General features: G+C 47.8%; 1 non-coding gene across 1 annotated transcript; it reads right to left on the bottom strand.

Annotated features, from left to right (window-relative positions):
- Positions 1–1,552: 1,552 nt before the first annotated feature.
- Positions 1,553–1,688, bottom strand: LOC119929364. The gene has a single exon (XR_005451491.1). It is a non-coding gene; the product is annotated as a small nucleolar RNA SNORA7 (small nucleolar RNA).
- Positions 1,689–6,000: the final 4,312 nt, after the last annotated feature.

Genomic DNA, 6,000 nt, shown 5'->3' with positions numbered 1-6,000 from the left:
GGGGGAGACAGGCATCAATATAAATAATAAATTAAAGATATATATGCAAGTGCTGTGGGTCATGGAGGGGGGATGAATAAAAGGAGCAAGTCAGGGAGATGCAGAAGGGAGCAGGAGAAGAGAAAAAGGAGGCCTTAGGGAAGGCTTCTTGGAGGAGAAGTGCCTTCAATAAGACTTTGGCGGGGGAGGGGGCGGGGGGAGATCATTGTCTGTCAGATTTGAGGAGGGAGGGCATTCCAGGCCAGAGGGAGAACATGTGCTAAGGATCGGAGGTGAGATAGATGAGATGGAGGTACAGTGAGGAGGTTACCATTAGAGAAGTGAAGTATAAGGGCTGGGTTGTAGTAGGAGCGTAGAAAGGTGAGGTAAGGAGGGGGCAAGGTGATTGAGTGCTTTGAAGCTGATGGTGAGGAGTTTTTTTTGATGCGGAGGTGGATGGGCAACCACTGGAGTTTCTTGAGGAGTGGGGAAATGTGTCCTGAACATTTTTGTAGAAAAATGATCCGGGCAGCAGAGTGAAGTATGGGTTGGAGTGGGGCGAGACAGGAGGCTTGGAGGCCAGCAATGAGGCTGATACAGTATTATTATTCCCATTTTACAGATGCGGAAATTGAGGCCCAGAGAGGTTAAATGACTTGCCTATGGTCACACAGCTAGCCAGTGGAAGAGCTAGGATTAGAACCTAGATCTCTGACTCCCAGAAGCCTGCTCTTTCCACCAGACCAGGCTCCGTCTGTTGCCAGTGTTACCAAGTCAAGTCTCCCCAAACTGCCAGAGTGTTTCTCTGCTGAAACTCTTTGTGCTGCCGTGAGCCTCATCACCTTAGCTTCCTGTAATAATAATAATGATGATGGCATTTGTTAAGCGCTTACTATGTGCAAAGCACTGTCTAAGCGCTGTACCCAAACCCACAATCCCCTTTACCCAGCAGCAACGCCAGGGGTTCCTCAGTCTTTATTTCCAAGACTAACTAGCCGGTGCTTGTATTTTTGTTTTGGGGGTGTTTTTTTACATGGTATTCGTTAAGTACATACTATTGGCCAGGCATTGTACTAAGCACTGGGCAGATACAAGTTAGTCAGGTTTGAAACACTCCATAGCCCACATGGAGCTTATAGTTATAACTCCCATTTTACAGATGAGGGAACTGAGGCACAGAGAAGTTAAGTGACATACCCAAGGTCAAAGAGCAGACAAGTGGCAGAGCTGGGATTAGAACACAGGTCCTTCTGACCCCCAGGCCCTAGTTCTAATCACTGGCCATGCTGCTTAAATCTCAAGCCTCCTTGCCTGTCAGGTTCTTGCCCAAAGGGTGAAACCTTGGGGGGTTGTTGTTGTCTCATGCTGTCGAATCGTGTCCAACCCCGACGCCATGGACACATCGCTCCGAGAATGCCCCATCTCCATCTGCAATCATTCTGGTAGTGGATCCATAGAGTTTTTTGGTAAAAATACAGAAGCGGTTTATCATTGCCTCCTTCCGCACAGTAAACCTGAATCTCTGCCCTCGACTCTCTCCAATGCCGCTGCTACCCAGCACAGGTGAGTTTTGACTTGTAGCAGATTGCCTTCCACTCGCTAGCCACTGCCCAAGCTAGGAATGGAATGGGTATGCCTCTGCTTGACTCTCCCTCCCATAGTCAAGACTGGTAGAGTACTGGAAACTCCCCTGGTTCGACCCAGGGGCCCCATGGGGGTCAGGGAGAGAGTAGAAGGAGGATGACCACCCAACCCTCAGGAAATTAATTTTGTTTCCCAGACATTTCAGATCCTAATTCAACTCCAATATGGGAGTAGAGCCAGCTGGGGCCCTGCTCTACATTTTTCCCTAAGCCGGTCCTTAAAAAGGCCCAGCCTCTGACCCACGGACCCTGAGGAGCAGGAGACAAGTTCAAAGCCTTATTGAAGGCATATCTCCAAGAGGCCTTCCCAGATTGAGCCCTCCTTTCCTCTTCGCCCTCTCCTTTCTGCGTCACCCTGACATGATCCCTTTAGTCATCGTTCGAATCAAGCAAAAACTCCTTACTCTTGGCTTCAAAGCTCTCCATCACCTGGCCCCTTCCTACCTCACCTCCCTTCTCTCCTTCTACAGCCCAGCCCACACACTCCGCTCCTCTGCCGCTAACCTCCTCATCATGCCTCGTTCTCGCCTGCCCCACCGTCGTCCCCCGGCCCACGTCCTATGCCTGGCCTGGAATGCCCTCCTTCCACACATCTGCCAAACTAGCTCTCTTCCTCCCTTCAGAGCCCTATTGAAAGCTCACCTCCTCCAGGAGGCCTTCCCAGACTGAACCCCCACTTTTTTCCTTCCTCCTCCTCCTCCCCTCCTCATTGCCCACCTCCCTCTACACTGCCCCCTTCCCCTCCCCACAGCACTTGTGTATATTTGTACATATTTATAACTATTTATTGTATTAATGATGTGCATATAGCTATAATTATATTTATTTTGATGGTATTGACACCTGTCCACTTGTTCCGATTTGCTGTCTGTCTCCCCCTTCTAGACTGTGAACCAGTTGTTGGGTAGGGACCGTCTCCATGTTGCCAATTTGTACTGCTCAAGCACTTAGTACAGTGCTCTGCACACAGTAAGTGCTCAATAAATACGATTGAATGAATGAATCCTCCCTCCCAGCACTTATGTACATATCTGTAATTTCATTTATTTGTATTAATGTCCATCTCACCCTCTAGGCTGTAAGCTCATTGTGGGCAGGGAATGTGTCTATTCATTGTGGTATTGTACGCTCCCAAGTGCTTAGTACATTGCTCTGCCCACAGTAAGCACTCAATAAATACGGCTGAATGAACGAATGAATGGAAAGACAGTGCAGAGGCGGATGAACTTTCTGGTCAGGTCTCCAGATAGTTTCTGCCCTTTGTTTCCCTTCCTGGAGCCCAGCCTCTTTCTCTGTCTTTCGTTTTGCCCCCTGCTGATAAGCCAGCATCAATGGCTTATTGAGTATTCTCTGAGCACACTCAGAACCGTCAGGGGAAAAGATTTTCTTCGTCAGATTGCCGTCGCTCTCATTTGCATCCCCTAAATCAATCCACAGAGACAATCAAAGAGCCGGCTGCACAGCTTCAAATGGGACTAGACAGTGGAACGGGAGGAAGAGGGAAAACTCTTCTCTTCCCCCTCACCCCCACGACCCCCAAACGCAAGCCAAAGAGGAAGAAACGAGAGTTGCTCCTAAAATCAGAAATCCCATCCTTTGCTCCATCATTCCCTCCTGGGAAGTAGAAAGCTCCCTTTTGGAAAAACCATTCCCCGGGGCACCCTGGCAGGGCTGGCTTGGAGGTGGGAATGAAGCCTGGCCTGGGTACAAGGCTTGCTCAGCATCTCCTGGTTTTTATGTTTATGGTATCTGTTAAGCTCCTGCTTTGTGCCAGGCACTGTACTAAGCACTGGGGTAGATACAGGCTGATCAGGTTGGGCACCGTCCCACCTGGGGCTCACAGTCATAAGCCATCGGAAAACGTTTAGTACATATTTACTATTCTTTTTATTTTGCTAATGATGTGCATCTAGCTTTAATTCTATTTGTTCTGGCGATTTTGACACCTGTCTTACATGTTTTGTTCTGTTGTCTGCCTCCCCCTTCTAGATTGTGAGCCTGTTGTTGGGTAGGGACCGTCTCTATATGTTGCCGACTTGTTCTTCCCAAGCGCTTAGTACAGTGCTCTGCACACAGTAAGCGCTCAATAAATACAATTGAATGAATGAATGAATACTAAGTGGTTGGAAAGTACAATTCGGCAACAGAGACAATCCCTATCCAACAACGGGCTCACAGTCTAGAAGGGGGAGACAGGCAACTAAACAAAACAAATAGACAGGCGTCCTCCAGCTTGTACATAATAATAATAATAATAATAATGGCATTTATTAAGCGCTTACTATGTGCAAAGCACTGTTCTAAGCGCTGGAGAGGTCACAAGGTGATCATGTCCCACGGGGGGCTCACAGTCATAATCCCCATTTTACAGATGATGTAACTGAGGCACAGAGAAGTTAAGTGACTTGCCCAAAGTGAAACAGCTGACAATTGTACATGACCTTGTGCATCACCGTCGTGGCCTGGGGCATCCAGAGCCAGACAGGGGTCGGGCTGCTCTCGTTGAGAGACTCTAGGCAAGATGGTACGAGGTGAGCATCCGGACCCCTCTTGGGCCAGTTCTGATGCCAGCGGATGAGGAGCCCCTTCCCCTCCCCATAATTAGAGCGGGGCTGTGCCGAGGGAACCTCGCCACCTCGCCCTTCCAAGATCCGCCCCTCGATAGCCCACTTTTAATAATAATAATGATGGCAATTATTAAGTGCTTACTATGTGCAAAGCACTGCTCTAAGCACTGGGGAGGTTACAAAGTGAGTACTAGGCACTTGGGAAGTACAGGTCGGCAGTATATAGAGACGGTCCCTACCCAACCACAGTTTATTGAGCGCTTACTGTGTGCAGAGCACTGTACTAAGTGCTTGGGAAGTACCCAAGTGCTTAGGAGAAAAGCAGCGTGGCTCAGTGGAAGAGCTCGGGCTTTGGAGTCAGTGGTCAAGGGTTCAAATCCCGGCTCTACCAATTGTCAGCTGTGTGACTTTGGGCAAGTCACTTAACTTCTCTGTGCCTCAATTACCTCATCTGTAAAATGGGGATTGACTGTGAGCCCTCCGTGGGACAACCTGATCACTCTGTAGCCTCCTGATCACTCTGTGGCCTCCCCAGCACTTAGAATAGTGCTTTGCACATAGTAAGCACTTAATAAATGCCATTATTATTATTATTATTATTTTTTTTTTTTTTAGGAGAAGCAGCGTGACTCAGTGGAAAGAGCATGGGTTTTGGAGTCAGAGGTCATGGGTTCAAATCCCGGTTCTGCCAATTGTCAGCTGTGTGACTTCAGGCAAGTCACTTAACTTCTCTGTGCCTCAGTTCCCTCATCTGTAAAATGGGGGTTAAGACTGTGAGCACCCCGTGGGTAACCTGATCACCTTGTAACCTCCCCAGTGCTTAGAACAGTGCTTTGCACATAGTAAGTGCTTAATAAATGTCATTATCATTATTATTATTATTATCAGGTTGTACCATGGGTGGCTCACAGTCTTAATCTCCATTTTTACAGATGAGGTAACTGAGGCCCAGAGAAGTTAAGTGATTTGCCCAAAGTTACACAGCTGACAATTGGAGGAGCTGGGATTTGAACCCATGACCTCTGATTCCAAAGCCCGGGCCCCTTCCACTGAGCCACACTGCTTCTCTTTACAAAACGGGAAATCCCGGGCCCAAGCTTTATCCACCAAGCCATGTTGTAGTCTAGTCCTTCTAGACTGTAAGTACAGTGTGGGCAGGGATTGTCTGTCGTTATTGCTGAATTGTGCTTTCCAAGCGCTTAGTACAGTGCTCGGCACTCAGTGAGAGGTCAATAAATACGATTGAATGACTGAATGAATGATGGGGCAGGTGACACCCACACCAAGGAAGCTAGGTGTAAAGGGCACAGAGGGGAAAGTAGAAGAGGAAGCAGGAGAGAAGTCTTTAATCTCTTCCCCACATTCCCAGTCTAAAAATCCTCCGATCATGTTACCCAGTCCTTAGGAGCCAATCAATCAATCAGTGGCATTTATTGACTGCTAACTCAGAATAGAGCACTGAACTAAGCACTTAGGAGAGGACAACAGAATGAGCAGACATGATCCCTGCTCTCAAGGAGCTTCTACTCTAATGGAGCACCCAGAATCAGCGTGGCTCAGTGGAAAGAGCACGGGCTTGGGAGTCAGAGGTATTGGGTTCTAATCCCGACTCTGCCGCTTGTCAGCTGTGTGACTTTGGGCAAGTCACTTAACTTCTCTGTGCCTCAGAGAACAGTGCTTTGCCTTCCCTTCCCCACAGCACCTGTATATATGTATATATGTTTGTACATATTTATTACTCTATTTATTTATTTATTTTACTTGTACATATCTATTCTATTTATTTTATTTTGTTAGTATGTTTGGTTTTG

Source organism: Tachyglossus aculeatus, chromosome 5 (genome assembly GCF_015852505.1).
Source record: "Tachyglossus aculeatus isolate mTacAcu1 chromosome 5, mTacAcu1.pri, whole genome shotgun sequence".
Classification (NCBI taxonomy): Eukaryota; Metazoa; Chordata; class Mammalia; order Monotremata; family Tachyglossidae; genus Tachyglossus; species Tachyglossus aculeatus.
The sequence above is the reverse complement of the archived record's forward strand: the minus strand, read 5'-3'. Positions and strand labels throughout refer to the sequence as shown.